General features: G+C 42.6%; 1 pseudogene; it reads left to right on the top strand.

Moving 5' to 3' along the window:
- The first annotated feature begins 8,584 nt into the window (after positions 1 to 8,584).
- On the top strand, positions 8,585 to 12,588 carry LOC129627854 (olfactory receptor 2AT4-like; annotated as a pseudogene).
- Positions 12,589 to 19,251: the final 6,663 nt, after the last annotated feature.

Genomic DNA, 19,251 nt, shown 5'->3' with positions numbered 1-19,251 from the left:
AGATAATCATATGGATATTATTTTTCAATTTGTTAATGTGGTGTATTACATTGATTGATTTGTAGATATTGAAGAATCCTTGCATCCCTGGGATAAAGCCCACTTGGTCCTGGTGTATGATCTTTTTAATGTGTTGTTGGATTCTGATTGCTAGAATTTTGTTAAGGATTTTTGCATCTATGTTCATCAGTGATATTGGCCTGTAGTTTTCTTTTTTTGTGGCATCTTTGTCAGGTTTTGGTATTAGGGTGATGGTGGTCTCATAGAATGAGTTTGGGAGTTTATCTTCCTCTGAAATTTCTGGAAGAGTTTGAGTAGGATAGGTGTTAGCTTTTCTCTAAATTTTTGGTAGAATTCAGCTGTGAAGCTGTCTGGACCTGGGCTTTTGTTTGCTGGAAGATTTCTGATTACAGTTTCAATTTCTGTGCTTGTGATGGGTCTGTTAAGATTTTCTATTTCTTCCTGGTTCAGTTTTGGAAAGTTGTACTTTTCTAAGAATTTGTCCATTTCTTCCACGTTGTCCATTTTATTGGCATATAATTGCTGACAGTAGTCTGATAATCCTTTGTATTTCTGTGTTATCTGTTGTGATCTCTCCATTTTCATTTCTAATTTTATTGATTTGATTTTTCTCCCTTTGTTTCTTGATGAGTCTGGCTAATGGTTTGTCAATTTTATTTATCCTTTCAAAGAACCAGCTTTTGGCTTTGTTGATTTTTGCTATGGTCTCTTTTGTTTCTTTTGAATTTATTTCTGCCCCAATTTTTAAGATTTCTTTCCTTCTACCAACCCTGGGGTTCTTCAATTCTTCCTTTTCTAGTTGCTTTAGGTGTAGAGTCAGATTATTCATTTGACTTTTTTCTTGTTTCTTGAGGTATGCCTGTATTGCTATGAACTTTTCCCTTAGCACTGCTTTTACAGTGTCCCACAGGTTTTGGGTTGTTGTGTTTTCATCTTCATTCATTTCTATGCATATGTTGATTTCTTTTTTGATTTCTTCTGTGATTTGTTGGTTATTCAGCAGCGTGTTGTTCAGCCTCCATATGTTGGAATTTTTAATAGTTTTTCTCCTGTAATTGAGATCTAATCTTACTGCATTGTTGTCAGAAAAGATGCTTGGAATGATTTCAATTTTTTTAAATTTACCAATGCTAGATTTATGGCCCAGGATGTGATCTATCCTGGAGAAGGTTCCATGTGTGCTTGAGAAAAAGGTAAAATTCATTGTTTTGGGGTGAAATGTCCTATAGATATCAATTAAGTCTAATTGGTCTATTGTACCATTTAAAGTTTGTGTTTCCTTGTTAATTTTCTGTTTAGTTGATCTATCCATAGGTGTGAGTGGGGTATTAAAGTCTCCCACTATTATTGTGTTATTGTTAATTTCCCCTTTCATACTTGTTAGCATTTGTCTTACATATTGCTGTGCTCCTATGTTGGGTGCATATATATTTATAATTATTAAATCTTCTTCCTGGATTGATCCTTTGATCATTATGTAGTGTCCTTTGTCTCTTTTCACAGCCTTTGTTTTAAAGTCTATTTTATCTGATATGAGTATTGCTACTCCTGCTTTCTTTTGGTCTATATTTGGATGGAATATCTTTTTCCAGTCCTTCACTTTCAGTCGTATGTGTCCCCTGTTTTGAGGTGGGTCTCTTGTAGACAACATGTATAGGGATCTTGTTTTTGTATCCATTCAGCCAGTCTTTGTCTTTTGGTTGAGGCATTCAACCCATTTACTTTTAAGGCAATTATTGATAAGTATGATCCTGTTGCCATTTAATTTATTGTTTTGGGTTTGAGTTTATACACCCTTTTTGTGTTTCCTGTCTAGAGAACCTCCTTTAGCATTTGTTGGAGAGCTGGTTTGGTGGTGCTGAATTCTCTCAGCTTTTGCTGTCTGTAAAGCTTTTGATTTCTCCTTCATATTTGAATGAGGTCCTTGCTGGGTACAGTAATCTGGGCTGTAGGTTATTTTATTTCATCACTTTAAGCATGTCTTGCCATTCCCTCCTGGCCTGAAGAGTTTCTATTGAAATATCAGCTGTTATCCTTATGGGAATCCCCTTGTGTGTTATTTGTTGTTTTTCCCTTACTGCTTTTAATATTTGTTCTTTGTGTTTGATCTTTGTTAATTTGATCAATATGTGTCTTGGGGTGTTTCACATTGGGTTTGTCCTGTTTGGGACTCTCTGGGTTTCTTGGACTTTGGTGATTATTTCCTTCCCCATTTTAGGGAAGTTTCAACGATTATCTCCTCAAGTATTTTCTCATGGTCTTTTTGTCTTCTTCTTCTGGGACTCCTGTGATTCGAATTTTGGGGCATTTAACACTGTCCTGAAGGTCTCTGAGATTGTCCTCATTTCTTTTAATTCATTTTTCTTTTTTCCTCTCTGATTCATTTATTTCTACCATTGTATCTTCTAATTCACTAATCCTATCTTCTGCCTCTGTTATTCTACTATTTGTTGCCTCCAGAGTGTTTTTGATCTCATTTATTCCATTATTCATTATATATTGACTCTTTTTTATTTCTTCTAGGTCCTTGTTAAACCTTTCTTGCATCTTCTCAATCCTTGTCTCCAGGCTATTTATCTGTGATTCCATTTTGATTTCAAGATTTTGGATCATTTTCACTATCATTATTCGGAATTCTTTATCATGTAGATTCCCTATCTCTTCCTCTTTTGTTTGGTTTGGTGAGCATTTATCCTGTTCCTTTACCTGCTGGGTATTCCTCTGTCTCTTCATCTTGTTTATATTGCTGAGTTTGGGGTGGCCTTTCTGTTTTCTGGCGGTTTGTGGAGTTCTCTTTATTGTGGAGTTTCCTTGCTGTGGGTGGGGTTGTACAGGTGGCTTGTCAAGGTTTCTTGGTTAGGGAAGCTTGTGTCGGTGTTTTGGTGGGTGGAGCTGGATTTCTTCTCTCTAGAGTGCAATGAAGTGTCCAGTAATGAGTTATGAGATGTCAATGGTTTTGGAGTAACTTTGGGCAACCTGTATATTGGAGCTCAGGGCTGTGTTCTTGTGTTGCTGGAGAATTTGCATAGTATGTCTTGCTCTGGAACTTGTTGGTCCTTGGGTGGTGCTTGGTTCCGTGTAGGTATGGAGGCGTTTGATGAGCTCCTGTCAATTAATTTTCCCTGGAGTCAGGAGTTCTCTGGTGTTCTCAGGGTTTGGACTTAAGCCTCCTACTTCTAGTTTTCAGTCTTATTTTTACAGTAGTCTCAAGACTTCTCCTATACAGCACTGTTGATAAAACATCTAGGTTAAAGATGAAAAGTTTCTTCACAGTGAGGGACACCCAGAGAGGTTCACAGAGTTACATGGAGAAGAGAAGAGGGAAGAGGGAGTTAGAGGTGACCTGAATGAGATGAGGTGGAATCAATAGAGGAGAGAGCAAGCTAGCCAGTAATCACTTCCTTATGTGCACTCCACAACTGGACCGCTCAGAGATGTTCATGGAGTTATACAGAGAAGAGAAGAGGGAGGAAGGAGACAGAGGTGATCAGGAGGATAACAGGGGGGGGATCAAAAGGAGAGAGACAGATCCAGCCAGTAATCAGTTCCCTAAGTGTTCTCTGTCTGGAACACACAGAGATTCACAGAGTTGGGTAGAGAAGAGAGGGGGTAGGGAGGGGACAGAGGCGACCTGGTGGAGAAAAAGGAGAGTCCAAAGGGGGAGAGAACAGTCAACCCAGTAATCTCGCTCCCAAGTAAAAATGGGTACTGAAGATTGGGTTCTTAAAGGTATAAAATTGATAACAAATACCAAAAAGCACAAATTAAAAATCTAGAGTAGAGTTTGGAATTTCTAAAATACAATATTAAAGAAAAGAAGGGAAAAAAAAGAAAGAGAAAAAAAGTCACAAAAATTATTAAACAAAAATATATATATATATGAAGTTTGCTTTTAAAAGATAGGGTCTTTTTTTTTGCAAAGTAATAGTAGGTTATAAAAGTGAAAATTCAAGGAGTAATAGAGGACTTAAAAATTTAAAAAACTGTAAAAAAAAAAAAGAATGATAGTAAAAAGTAGCAAAAATATATCTAGGACTTTCTGTTTGTTAGGATTCAGAGAGAAGCCACTCTTCAGGGTGTGAACCATTGCCGAGGGCAAGGGCTAGGGCCGTGGTATTAGGCCTGGCTAGGTTTTGTGACAGAGAAGGCAATGGCACCCACTCCAGTACTCCTGCCTGGAAAATCCCATGGATAGAGGAGCCTGGAAGGCTGCAGTCCATGGGGTCGCTGAGGGTCAGACACGACTGAGCTACTTCACTTTCACTTTTCACTTTCATGCATTGGAGAAGGAAATGGCAACCCACTCCAGTGTTCTTGCCTGGAGAATCCCAGGGACAGGGGAGCCTGGTGGGCTGCCATCTATGGGATCGCACAGAGTCGGACACGACTGAAGTGACTTAGCAGTAGCAGTAGCAGTAGCAGGACTTTCTCTGGTGTTGTTGTGGGTATTGTGGGGTCGGTTCATTTTCAGATAGTTCCTTGGTTCAGCTTATATTTCTCAAGATCTATAGGACCCTTCCCATGTAGTCAGTACTAACGACAGGGTTTTAATCTATTGCATCTGTCACTTCCAAGGCGGTTCCCTCTGTTTTAGCTTCTTCTGTTTGCTGGTCTCTTCAGTGTCTGATTTCTTCCCTGACACAAATGGGGTGGGGGTGGACACTTTCTTTTAGGCTCACTTGTTCAGTCGTGCTGTGGGGAGGGAGGACACTGCAAACAAATAACTCTGGCATGTGCTCTCAGTGCCTCAGCCACACTGGGCCTGCCCCTGCTCACTGCGCATGTACCCTCCCTGCCCACACTGCTTAGGCTCTAGGTTGCTCCACCAGGAACCGTCAGAGGCCGGCCCTGGGCTGCATGCACCTCCCAGGTCTAAGCTGCTCAGGTTCAGGCACCTGGGTAGTCCTCAGAGGTGCAGACTTGGTTGGGCCTGCGTTTTGTGCCCTTCCCAGGTCCGAGCAGCTCAGGTGATGAGGTGTTTGGCGAGCATGGTCACTGCGACTTATCGCCTTCCCTGTCCCTGCTGCATGGTTTTCTGGGTGTACAACTGGCGCACCTCCTCAGGCGGATATTGACTGTTCAGAACCCCAAGAAGTCTTAGTTAGCAAAGAAGCCTGCTTGCAGTTTGGTAGATAATGTCTCTCTGGGGCTGCGATTGCCCCCTTCTGGCTCTGGCTGCCTGTCACCGGAGGGGGATGATATGCAGGCAGCTATCTCTGTCCAGTCCTTTGTTCAGTGCGTGGCCCTGGCAGTGTCTTAGGTTAGGGCTGGCTTTGCACGTGGTAGCTATCCCACAGTCTGGTTTGCTAGCCCAAGTTAGTTCCCTCAGATTGCCCTCGGGGCATTTGCACCTCCCTGCCCAGCCCCTGCTTGCTAGTGGTGCGTGCATGCGTCTGCGCTGCTTCTCCTCTGAGGGAGTTACCGTTGGGCTCATAATCTGTGGATTTTAATTATTTATTTTTCCTCCCTGTTATTTTGCCCTCTGTGCTTCCAAGGCTCGCCACAGACTCAGCAGTGAGAGTGTTTCCTAATGTTTGGAAACTTCTCTCTTTTTAAGACTCCCTTCCCAGGATGGAGCTCCGTCCCTCCCTCTTTTGTCTCTTTTTTTGTCTTTTATATTTTTTCCTACCTCTTTTCGAAGACATTGGGCTGCTTTTCTGGGTGTCTAATGTCCTCTGCTGGCATTCAGAAGTTGTTTTGTGGAATTTACTCAGCGTTTAAATGTTCTTTTGATGAATTTGTGGGTGAAAAAGTGGTCTCCCATCCTATTCCTCCACCATCTTAGGACTGCCCCTTCCTCTGCCTTTTCTAAGACCAGCTTGAACATCTGGAAGTTCACAGTTCACGTATTGCTGAAGCCTGGCTTGGAGAATTTTCAGTATTACTTTACTAGCGTGAGAGATGAGTGCAATTGTGTGGTAGTTTGAGCATTCTTTGGCATTGCCTTTCTTTGGGATTAGAATGAAAACTGACCTTTCCAGTCCTGTGGCCACTGCTGAGTTTTCCAAATTTGCTGGCATATTGAGTGCAGCATTTTCACAGCATCATCTTTTAGGATTTGAAATAGCTCAACAGGAATTCCATCACCTCCACCAGCTTTATTCGTAGTGATGCTTTCTAAGGTCCACTTGACTTCACATTCCAGGATGTCTGGCTCTAGGTCAGTGATCACACCATCGTGATTATCTGGGTCGTGAAGATCTTTTTTGTACAGTTCTTCTGTGTATTCTTGTCACCTCTTCTTAATATCTTCTGCTTCTGTTAGATCCATACCATTTCTGTCCTTTATTCTGCTCATCTTTGCATGAAATGTTCCCTTGATATCTCTAATTTTCTTGAAGAGATCTGTAGTCTTTCCCATTCTATTGTTTTCCTCTATTTCTTTGCACTGATCACTGAGGAAGGCTTTAATATCTCTCCTTGCTATTGTTTGGAACTCTGCATTCAAATGGGTTTATCTTTCCTTTTCTCTTTTGCTTTTCACTGCTCTTCTTTTCACAGCTATTTGTAAGGTCTCCTTAGACAGCCATTTTGCTTTTTTGCATTTCTTTTCCTTTGGGATGGTCTTGATTCCTGTGTTCTGTACAATGTCATGAACCTTTGCCCATAGTTTATCAGGCACTCTGTCTATCAGATCTATTTCTTACTTCCACTGTATAATCATAAGGGATTTGATTTAGGTCATACCTGAATGGTCTAGTGGTTTCCCCTACTTTCTTCAATTTAAATTATTTCTTTAAATCCTCTCAAAAACCCGATGAGATGGGTAATATTGTTATGTTCCATTTTATAGACGGAGAAACTCAGACTCAGAGTTCAAGTAACTTGCCTAAAGTGACATGCTGTGCTTAGTCACTCAGTTGTGTCTGACTCTTTGTGACCCTGTGGATTAGCCCTTTGGGCTCTTCCATCCATGGGGATTCTCCAGGCAGGAATCCTGGGGTGGGTTGCCATGCCCTCCTCCAGGGGATCTTCCCAACCCAGAGATTGAACCCAGGTCTCCCGCATTGCAGGCAGATTTTTACTGTCTGAGCCACCAGGGAAGCCCAAGAATACTGCAGTGGGTAGCCTATCCCTTCTCTAGGATATCTTCCCAACCATAGCCAAAATATATTAGAACTGGTATTCAAACCCAGGACCCTATTTAGACCCTCTGCCCTGACCCATATGCAGAGTACAGTTCTGGGGATGAAGTCCGGGGTCTGCCATGTAGCTTTAATACTAAACATTAGCATAAGCATCAGTAAGTCATTTCACTTCTCTGGACCTCAGTTTCCTCCTCTTGACCTGCCTGTCTCCCTTGGCTGTTCTGGGGACCAAATGGAATAATGTCAGTAAAAGCTGTCCCATTGGTTGTAAAGTTCTGGAACCCATGAGGGCTATTAACAATGTTGTTCTCGTTATCAGCAAATCTCAGAGGTAAATCCCATCCCAACATAAAGAAGCCAATCCTGGGTGAGTAGGAGGCTCAGTGCCCCAAAGGAGCCCTGCCTCGAGGGAGAGTACTCCCGCAGGCCTGGCTGAAAGGGAGAGTTAGGGGTTTAATTAGCCACAGCCCATCTGCTACCAGGCTCTTCTCTGCCAGCCAGGTTGGAAGACACATAGGGGATACCACGAGAGGCATCAAGGTAGACAGGATTTGGCAGGTGAGTGAGCTGGGGGTGACGTGCCAGAGCTCAGCAAAGACCAGAGTGTGGAGACAGGGCAAGGATGTGGGAGGGAGGGATAGAACTGGGACCAGGGATCCGGAAGACTAGCTGGACGTGCACAACAGGCAGTCACCCAGGAGCCAGGTTCGCTGGGTGTATGTGGGCTGTGGGGCCTTGGACCACATACCCTGTCTGGTCTGTGTGCTCAGAGGTGGGATTCAAATCGTCCTGGTCAAGGCCTTCCATGGGAAAGCAAGGCTGATGGCAGCAGTAACATTAGAGACACTAGCCCACTTGGAGTTTATAGTGGTTCCAGGTTCTTGTGTAGCATTGCTTAAGCATTCTCTCTGCAGGACTCAGCAACCCCAGGGGTCACAGATGAAGGAAATGAGTTGCAGTTAGGAGCTGGGATGGGAATCCGGTCCTTTCTGACTCACAGTGCACACACTTGACCACTAAGGCCCTCAGGACATGCTGCAGATAAAGCCTCTGTCTGGCAGCAGGTGCTCACTAGCTGGGAGAGCCCTCTCCCTCGCCCTCTCCCTTTGGGTCATGGACCATGTGACATGCGGTCTGCCAGACACAGAGCGGACACTTGGAAAAGGGTTCATCAGATTAGAAACCCCTCAGAGTTCTTTTCCTCCAAACCCATCACTACACAGATGAGAAAACCAAGTGTTGGAGGATGGAGGGAATGAAAAGTACCTGCCAAATTGAGAAGGCATTCTGAGACTGTAAAATGAGGCAGGCAGCTCCATATGATCAATGGATCTTTTTATTATAGGGTAACTTACAAGATGGTTTTATTATAGGGTAACTTATCAGGATCAAGCAGACAACAATCTGGAAGCATTCATAGCTGCACTATGCACCATGGAGGGGCCACTGGGACAATTTTATAGTTAATCTAGGGCATGGGGGTAAGTGCTTGGAGACAGGATATGCATTCCTAAATCAAGATTAATGAATGGATGACTGGTCTTGTGAGTGCCGGGAGTACATCACAGAAGATTTTCAGCATTGTTTGGGGACTAACAGCATAGAGGCCACATGATCCTCATTATTAAACAATATCTGTTAACTACAAAGCCCTTGATGACAGAGAAGTGGTTTACTGCATAGTACAATCCTGGTTAGGGTCAGTGGAAGGACAGGAGACACTGAAAGGGGCCAAGATGGCATCGGTTATGCTAACAGCCATACACCAGAGTCACAAGAAGTGAGTGGCAGAGCTGGTCCAGGAGCCAGGACTTCTGGTTGCTAAAGGCAGGGTTCTTCTACAGCAGGCTGGCTCCAGAATTACCTGTGCTCTTACCCCTCACCAACCATTGCCTTAAACAAGGGTCTTGTTCCAACCCTCAGTTTCTCATATGCTGAAGGGAACAACTACTCCCCGGCAGGGTTGGATGATGGGAGAAGATGAGGCACATGAAGCAAAGCATAAGGTTGGATCCTTGGTGATTCTCTATCCTTCCCTGTCCCCACCTGCACTGTAACATTCTCCTAGACAATCCCAACAGGGAGGACCTGCTAGGGCAAGTTCTGTGCCCTGGGAAATAGTACCTATTAGGTCCTAGTGGCTCCGCAGTAAAGAATTCGCCTGCAATGCAGAAGATGCAGGTTCGATTCCTAGATCAGGAAGATCTCCTAGAGAAGGAAATGGCAAGCCACTCCAGTATTCTTGCCTTGGAAATCCCATGAACAGAGGAACCTGGCGGGCTACAGACCACGGAGTTGCAGAGTCGGACAGGACTGAGTGATTAAGAACAGCAACAAAAGATCCTAAGCACAGGACTGCATCACTCAGATGTAGTGCGAAATCCAAAACAAAATGAGAACCCTAACTTGCAAAATAGTGTAAGAAAGTCCAGCTAATTAGATATTTCCTAAGATCGCCAGCTGAATTGTGCTTTGAAAGATTAAATGTTAAATTCTTTTCAAAAGTATTCTTGATGCCCCTGCTTGGCTGGTGGCGCAGCATATGCCTAGTCTGCCTGTTGGACAGTCCAGCACCAGTTGGTGTGAAAAACCGCATGCCACCTCTCCTTTGGGGTCTCAGCATCCCTCTCTCCATCTGCAAGGGGGAAGGGAACTTGACTTTATGGCTCCCTTAGGGCCCCTCTGGCTTCGGCTCCCTGCCTTTCTGCCCCTCCAATCCCCTGCTCTGCCTCACCCAGGACCAGCAGCCACAGATGCTTCCCCGAGGGCAGAAATGTCCAGGGCAGTGCAGTCTGCAGTTCTTCAGTTGTGAAAAAAACCTGGTGACCCTTCTTGTTGGACCAGGGTTCTGGTTAACTGAGAGTGAACCCTTTAACATGGAGACAATCGGGTCAGTCTCTTGCCAGGTCCTTGGTGTGACCTCTGAGATTCTCTTTCCAGGAGCACACACACAGGACAGTTGTCCTTCCCATGCTCATTTTAGACAAAGTAGTTGCCAGTCCCCACTTCCAAATCTAGAAGCCAGACTGTACAATCCAAATCCATCACAGAGCAAACTAGTGAATTTTTTAAAGGTGGGCAAGAAGTGTGGGGTAGGGGAAATGGGTTGGAAATGAAGATTTAAAAAACTTTTTGTTCCAGTCTGACACTCTATGATTATAGGACATGAAGGGTGTTTGTAGCTAGTCTGATTTGCATTTGTTTTAGAAAAGAAAGAAAGTAGCTGTTGTTCCTAAGAATTTCAAGGACAGTTGCTTGATGACATCAATAGAGTTCAAACAGCAGTGATGGAGTTGTAAACATAAAACTACCTGGACTGCTCATTAGAGGCTCATCCTGAAGTAGGGATGAGCCAAAATTGCCTCAGCAGTCCCTGAATTGACCTCAGCGCACATTTAATGAACAACCTACAGTATGAGGTTTTTCTATTTGGGCAGCTACAGTTTTCAGTTCTCTGGGTCCTTTCTAGCTCTCATGACAGCTCCTTGTGTCTTCTCAGCTGATATTTGGAGGAGCCCACGCCACAGTTGGCATCAAAGAGCTAAATACAACACTGGCTGGGCAGCGGCAGCCAGGAGGAAGGATGCTGACAGACCCTGAAGGAGGAGAAGACACACCGTCAGCTTGGGCTCCATCAGGAAGAGGGCAGTCCCTCTGAAGGCATGGGTCCTTCCCATCACTGAAACATGAGAGAGAGAGCACCCAGAGAACTTGGCAGGGCGAGAAACTGGCAGAGTTTCTGAACCCGGAAAATGAAAGGGGAGCCCTTCCCTGGGTAATGAGTAGCCTAGGCAAGCAGCATGCTGCAAAAAATATTGGAAAAATCAGCTCTTTCTAGTGATGTGGTAGAGTGATGTCACTTAGTAGAACTTGAAACAAGAGCAAAAGAAGAAGCAATGACGTAGGAAATCTTATGCGATCATCTAAGACCTGATGCTCAAAAGATACTGTGGGACGTGGAGCAGAGAAGGAACAGAAGCTCTTTCAAGGCACTTATCATAGCTGTAACTAGTAATTAACCATGTGATTGGCTTTTAAAAACTATTTATTTATTAATTTGTCTCTTCTGGGTCTCAGTTGCCACATAGGGAATCTTCGTTGCAGTATGTGGGATCTAGTCCCCTGACCAGGGATTAAATTCAGGCTCTCTGCATTGGGAGTACAGAGTCTTAACCACTGGACCAGCAGGGAACGCCTATGTGGTTTGCTTTTAAACCTACCATCCTTCTACTAGAATTTAAGCCTTGTAAAGGCAGGGCCCTTATGCACCTTATTTACCTTCTCACAGCCTTGTGCACTGTAGGTACTTACTAAATACATTATGGAAGAAGGAAGGAGAAAATTGTGAGTTAAGATGGAAGAATGATAGCCCCAGTCCTCTAAACTCAGTCATAAATGATTTGGATTGCAATCGTAGAGTGAACTATACAGAATTCTCCTTCCAAACTTCTGTTTTATCTAGTTTCCAGATGCTCTGACTGCCTGTCTCCCTGGCATATAGCTCTCTCCCACCATGTATCCACAGCCTGTAATGGATCAAAAGACTCTTCACCCATCTTCTACCTGGTGGGCATCCCCTCTCTACAGGATGTCTTCTTCCTCCCTGTCTTCTTCATCTTCTTGTCCTTCTACCTGCTTATCCTGGTGGGTAATGCCCTGATCTTGGTGGCCGTGGTGATAGAGCCCAGACTCCATAAGCCCATGTGCTTCTTCCTGATCAACCTCTCAGCCCTGGACATCCTCTTCACCACAACCACTGTCCCCAAGATGCTATCCCTCCTCTTACTTGGAGACCACTACCTCAGCTTCTCTGCCTGCTTCCTGCAGATGTACCTCTTCCACAGCTTCTCCTGCTCTGAAGCCTTCATCCTGGTGGTCATGGCCTATGACCGCTATGTGGCTATCTGCTGCCCCACTGCATTACCCTGTGCTCATGACCCCGCAGACAAATGCTGCCCTGGCAGCCAGTGCCTGGCTCACCGCCCTCCTTCTGCCCATCCCAGCAGTGGTGCAGACCTCCCACATGGCTTTTGACAGCACTGTTTACATATACAGCTGCTTCTGTGACCATTTAGCTGTGGTCCAGGCCTCCTGCTCTGACACCACCCCCCAGACCCTCATGGGCTTCTGCATCGCCATGGTGGTGTCCTTCCTGCCCCTTCTCCTGGTGCTTCTCTCCTAAGCTCACATCCTGGCCTCAGTGCTTCGCATCGGCTCCCGAGAAGGATGCTCCAAAGCCTTCTCCACCTGCAGCTCCCACCTCCTGGTGGTTGGCACCTACTACTCATCCATTGCCATAGCCTACGTGGCCTACAGGGCTGACCTGCCCCTCGACTTCCACATCGTGGGCAACGTGGTGTTTGCTATTCTCACACCTGTCCTCAACCCTCTCATCTACACGCTAAGGAACAAGGATGTCAAAGCAACCATCACCAAAATATCATGTCCTCAAGACCTAGGGTATTCTGAGGACCTTTGATCCGTAGATATAGTTAATCCTGCATCCAAGATACCTGTGTGTTAAGAAGAGAGAATGCCATAAAAAATCTTTTTTGAAGGAAAGAATGACTTATAGCAGGACCAAAAATGCAGTATTGGAGCTTCCCTTTCCAAAATTAATGAAAAGCTAAGTAATGAAATCAATCCTTTTGTGGAAAGAAATAAGAATGTCAGATACAGTATGTAAAGCATCTTCTGAAAAGTATCAATTAGATTTTTTTAGCATAATAGGTCTAAAGTAAGAATAAAGACAGCAATGCACACAAAGTAGTTATTAAGACATAGATAGACACGTAGATCAATGAAAAACAGCAGAGAGCCCAGAAACAGACCCTTGAATATATGGGCAATTGATACATAAATAACACTGTAGATCAGTGTATGATAGTATTAGAACTATCAGATATCCACATGTCAAAAGATGAAATTTGTCTCTTACCTCAAACACACACAAAAATCAATCTCAACCTAAATAAGAAAGGCAGAACTATACAACTGTGTAGGAGACTATAGTCCTGATCTTGGAGAAGGAAAGTATTTCTTAAGTAAGATTTTTAAAACTCTAAATGTAGAAAAAAAAAACATAAATTTGACTTTAAAATGTAAAATTTCTATTCATCCAAAGGCACCACAAACAGACTGGAAAGCCAGGCTACAGAACAAAAGAAGTTATTTCTTATGTATATTACCAACAAAAAGACTCAAGATTCATAGCCAGGATATACAGAAAATCAAATCAATTTTTAAAACAGGTAGTCAAGCCATAAAAAAAAATACTGCTAGAGCAAAAAACTGCACTAAAGGGAATAAACAAATGTCCAATAAAAATAAGAAAATGTGCTCAAGCTCTTTAGTAATAGAAGTGTAAATTACAATAGCAAATAGTTGCCACTAGAAACCAATCAGACTGGCTAAAATGCCAAAGTCTGATGATACCCGGGTTGGCTAGGATGTGGATGGATGGAGCTCTCATACATGGAGAGTGGGAATGCTAACTGGTACAGCCATTTTGGAAAACACTTTATCATTCTCTTATGATGTTGAAGACACACATATTCTATGATCTAGCAACAGCAGCATTTCCCCAGTTTGTGAAATGTTCCTAAAATGTAATACTATATGCCAATAAAACATGAAGGAATTATGTATACATGCAACAACCTAGAAGAATCTCACAGTATTGAAAGAATCACAACTCAAAAGGACACATGGGATATGATTTCAGTTGTATAAAGCTTAAAGACAGGCAAAGCTAAATACATTTTTTACCAATGCACACAGATGTCATTAACTATGAAGAAAAGAGAAGGTATATTTATTGCAAACATCAAAATCATGGTTATTTCTGCAAGAGAGGGAGAGGGTTGTTCTCAGAGAGGGCTGCCGGGGGGCTTATGAGGTGTTGTCAATGTTTCATTCTCTCCTGAGTGATGGTGACATGAGTATTTTCTTTACAATTAAACTATATATTTAGGCTTTATACAGTTCTGCTCTGTATGAATATTGTATCTCATTATAACCTCTGACAAGGCATCATTCCATTGGGCAGAGTTTCTGATAGTAGTTCTCAAGGTTTGGTCCAAGTCTTCCCAGGGGTGCAATGGATGGTGGTGGTTTCCACATCCATGGTAAGCATCAAGCTGCTGAATATCATTTTTTTCATTTGTCCATTCATTTAAGAAGTCTTTACTGAGCATCCGGGAAGTATTAATCTATATAGTGGGCTTCCCAGGTGGTGCTAGTGGTAAAGAATCTGCCTGCCAATGCAGGAGACATAAGAGACACGGGTTCAATCCTTGGGCCAACAGGATCCCTTGAAGCAGGGCATGGCAACCCACTCAAGTATTCTTGCCTGAAGAATCCCATGGACAGAGGAACCTGGCGGGCTACAGTCCATAAGGTCACAAACAGTTAGACACAACTGAAGCGACTTAGCATGCATGCACACCCACATAATCTATACTGTCAAGGCTAAGAGACAGAGGTAATTCGGGACCATCACCGCCTTCAGTTCACTCGCAGTCTGGTGAGGAAGACAGACATGGGTGGGAAAAGTGTAGTGAGGAAGATGATGTTTCAGAGGGAAGCACAAGGGGCAGCAGGAACCCAGGGTAATATCTAATCCAAGATATCAATAAAAATGTCTTCCATAAATACTGTTAACCTATGCACTTGTTTCTGTTTGTCTGGGAGTCCTTATGGAGTTAACACCATGATGGATGTGAACTGATTGAATAGAAGCCCTACTGCTCCAGTTGGAGAAGGAGAAATTTCACTCTAGTGCTGACCAGGGAACATGGCTTCCATCCCTGGTCCAGGAAGATCCCACATGCCCCGGAGCAAACATGCAACTACTGAAGCCCATGAGCCTGGACCCAGTGCTCCGCAACAAGAGAAGCCACGACAAGGAGAAGCCTGGGCACCATAACCAAGAGTAGCTCCTGCTCTCTGCACCTAGAGAAAGCCAGGAGTACAAAACAACAAAGACCCAGCACAGCCAAATAAGAGAGTGTTAATAATTTAACACTCAATTAAACCCAAAGGATTTTAACACCCAATCCCTTTCAGGAATAACACAAGTCAAAAAGGGATCAGGATGTAGCTCTCTACACTGTTAGGCTCCCCCCAACCCCCACCCAAACAGGCAGGAAGGGAAAACCATTCTCAGAATAGTGAATGGAGCAGGCAATGACATCTTCATGGCATGGGTTAAAGGGAAGAACATTTTCCTTAACAAAATGTGATAAAGATGCGCACTTAAGTGGAACTTAAAGCAAGGGCATTAGCAGAGAGTGAGAATTCCAGTAAATAATAATGAGTGTCTTTATACCTGATTAAAAAAAATTATATCAGTTTTTGGCCATACCGCATGAGATGTGGAATCTTTGTTCCCTAACCTGGGATTGAACCCATGCCCCCTCACAGTGGAAGCAAGGAGTCCTAGTCTCTAGATTGCCAGGGAAGTCCCCATACCTGATTCTAAAGTCACAAATACAACAATTCTAAGTCAAAATGATGAAACAAGTCATTTTTTAGTGAATTCTAGCCTCCATTTCTGCTCCCTTCACCTGTTGCATCCCCTTAAAGAAACAATTTTTATTCATTTTTTGTTTTTTTCTTTTCCATTTTTAACATAAGCAAAACCATATATTTACAAATATATGCATAATAAATAACATGACTATATTATTTTAAAATATGGCAATTTTGGCCATGTTTCCACTCTGTCTTAGAGGAATGGTAGCATATTATAGTACTATTCAGGACCCTGATTTTAAAAATTTAATCAAACTTGTGGTTGCCAAGGGAGAGGGGAGGAGAGGGATACACTGGGAGTTTGGGGTTGGTGGATGCAAACTATTATGTTTGGAATAGATAAACAAGGTCCTAAAGTATAGCACAGGGAACTGTATTCAATATCTTGAGATATTGAAGGGAAAAGAATATTTTTTAAAAAGTATGTATAAAATTATTTGTATATTGCTGCAAGTTTTGTTATAAATGATTTTATGCATAGTATTCATTCAAAGAACACTGTTATTACAGATTAAATATTTAGAGAGTAACATACTAATGTAAATTAAAAATACCTTGATCTAATACACTGAATTATTTTGTATTTTGTATTTACTATTATCTACTGAATTTGCTTTCACTCTTTAAAGAAATATTCAGTTCAATTCAGTCGCTCAGTTGTGTCCGACTCTTTGCAATGCCATGAACCGCAGCACACGAGGCCTCCCTGTCCATCACCAACTCCCGGAGTCCACACAGATCCATGTCCATCGAGTCGGTGATGCCATCCAACCGTCTCATCCTCTGTCATCCCTTTCTCCTCCTGCCCTCAAACTTTCCCAGCATCAGGGTCTTTTCCAATGAGTCAGCTCTTCTCATCAGGTGGCCGAAGTATTGGAGTTTCAGCTTCAACATCAGTCCTTCCAATGAACACCCAGGACTGATCTCCTTTAGGATGGACTGGTTGGATCTCCTTGCAGTCCAAGGGACTCTCAAGAGTCTTCTCCAACACCACAGTTCAAAAGCGTCAAATCTTTGGTGCTCAGCTTTCTTTATAATCCAACTCTCACATCCATACATGACTAGTGGAAAAACCATAGCCTTGACTAGACAGATCTTTGTTGGCAAAGTAATGTCTCTGCTTTTGAATATGCTATCTAGGTTGGTCATAACTTTCCTTCCAAGGAGTAAGTGTCTTTTAATTTTATGGCTGCAATCATCATCTGAAGTGATTTTTGAGCCCAGAAAAATAAAGTCAGCCACTGTTTCCACTGTTACGTCTTATAAATACTGAACATTTTTTTCTTCTTAATGAACATATTTTGTCATATACTGTCCTTTTCTTACCCCCTAAAATCACAGTCTATCTGTATTTTAAACTTTTTGAATCCTAAAAAATAAAAATTTAATCAGTAGTTTAAGATGGGAGTAAAAACAGCATATTTGTACACTGATGGAAATAATCCAGGAGAGAGTAAAAAAATTGGTGATACGAGGCAGAAGGGAACATTATTGAAAGGACTGGCTTCAGATAGGAGCATGAAAAGTTCATGGGAACAGACCAACTTCCTAGGCAGGGTGTGAGCACAGATGCTGGTAGGTGAGTGAAGATGGGATGGAACTCTGAGGGACTTCTCTCCTCACTCGCTGTAGTGACAATGGGAATAGGTATCTGTGGACTGAAAAGAGAAGGAATGAAAAAGACATGTAGAAGAGAAGACAAGGGAACAAAGCAGGGACATATAGGATGACTGCCTGCCAGTGTTAAGGTCCTATCTGAGTTAGGTTTATAGCCTACAGAACCTTCTTACATTAAACTCAGATAAGGTGTACTTACATTAGGAAAATATTTCCTGAAAATCAATTTCACTTTAATTTAAAAGTGTAGTGCTCATCCTGAGTCATAGGGTGCACAACTAATAGTCCTAATGATTTTTCCCAGTGGAGACTTTCAAAAAAAAAACTAAGCATTGGAGTAATCACATAAGCCAAGCTGTATTACAGGCAGAGATGATCGGATTTTTTAAAAGTAATCTGTCCTCACAAATGGTTACCTAAGCTTCTTGTCAGAAAAATCAAATCTGTCAGCTAAATGACACAAGCTGTCATGTATTAAGTATGTATATCATGAGCCTATGATGTATTATATTTCATATCTCAATGCTACTCAATGTTACTTGGAGATGAGGGAAGAAGAAATATTAAAAAATAATTTAAAAAATGATTCTAAGATTTCAAAAACTAGTTTAAAATACGTTTAAATTTAATTAGAATGTTGAATGCTAAAGCTGACTTTACTTATCACTTATGCAAAGTGAAAATTCTTTCTTGAAAGTTAAAGTTGCTCAGTCATGTCTGACTCTTTGCGACTCTATGGACTGTAGCCTGCCAGGCTCCTTTGTCTGTGGAATTCTCCAGGCCAGAAAACTGGAGTGGGTAGCTGTTCCCTTATCCAGGGGATTTTCCCAACCCAGAAATAGAATCCAGGTCTCCTGAATTACTGGCAGATTCTTTACCATCTGAGCCACCAGGAACGCCCAAGAATACTGGAGTGGGTAGCCCATCCCTTCTCCACGGGATCTTCCCGACCCAGGAATCAAATTGGGGTGGATTCTTTACCAGCTGAGCTACCAGGGAAGCATATTTATGTAACACTCTTTTTTGGCCACACTTCATGGTATGCGGGATCTTAGTTCCCTGACCAGCGATGAGACTCACGCTCCCACACAGTGAAAGTGCGGATTCTTAACCACTGGACTGACAGGGAGGTCTCTGTAATACTATTTTTATGCATTGATTGTTTATATTCTTTATGGTAAATGAAGTTGTTATAGTATACCAAATTCTTATTTTGTTCTTTCTGTTTGTATTCCTAATAACATGGTTCACTTTAATTTCTTTTATCTTCTTATGTTTTTTCAAGTATATTGCCAGAATTGTTCACACTAACCTTGTCTAGTTTCACCTTTGACTTCATTATTTCTACACTAACTTTTTTTGGTTCTAAGCAATACATTTAAAAAATAATATGCACACTTTTTCTATGCTTTCTTTAAAATAATAAAGGCTGTCACTGAATGCTGTGCTGTGCTGTGCTTAGTCACTCCATCGTGTCTGACTCTTTGCAACCCTGTGGACTGTAGTCCACCATGCCCCTCTGGTCCTGGGGATTCTCCAGGCAAGAATACTGGAGTGGGTTGCCATACTCTCCTCCAGGGGATCTTCCCAACTGGGGAATCGAACCCAGGTCTCCCACATTGCAGGGAGATGCTTTACTGTCTGAGACACCAGAGAAGCCCGTTACTGAATACTAGTTTCACAATATTTAGAAATTAAACAGCACACTCCTAAATAACCAATGGGTCAAAAAAAGATATCACAATGGGAATCAGAAAATATTTTGAAATGAATGAAAATGAAAACATAATATATAAAACTTATGAGATGCAGCTAAAACAGTGCTTGTGCTGTGCTGTGCTTAGTCGCTCAGTAGTGCCAGACTCTTTGCAACCCCATGGACTGTAGCCCGCCTGGCTCCTCTGTCCATGGGGATTCTCTAGGCAAGAATACCGGAGTGGGTTGCCATGCCCTCCTCCAGGGGATCTTCCCAACCCAGGGATCAAACCCA

The sequence above is a fragment of the Bubalus kerabau genome, chromosome 15 (assembly GCF_029407905.1).
Source record: "Bubalus kerabau isolate K-KA32 ecotype Philippines breed swamp buffalo chromosome 15, PCC_UOA_SB_1v2, whole genome shotgun sequence".
Lineage (NCBI taxonomy): Eukaryota > Metazoa > Chordata > Mammalia > Artiodactyla > Bovidae > Bubalus > Bubalus kerabau.
This window is presented reverse-complemented; position numbering and strand designations above follow the sequence as displayed.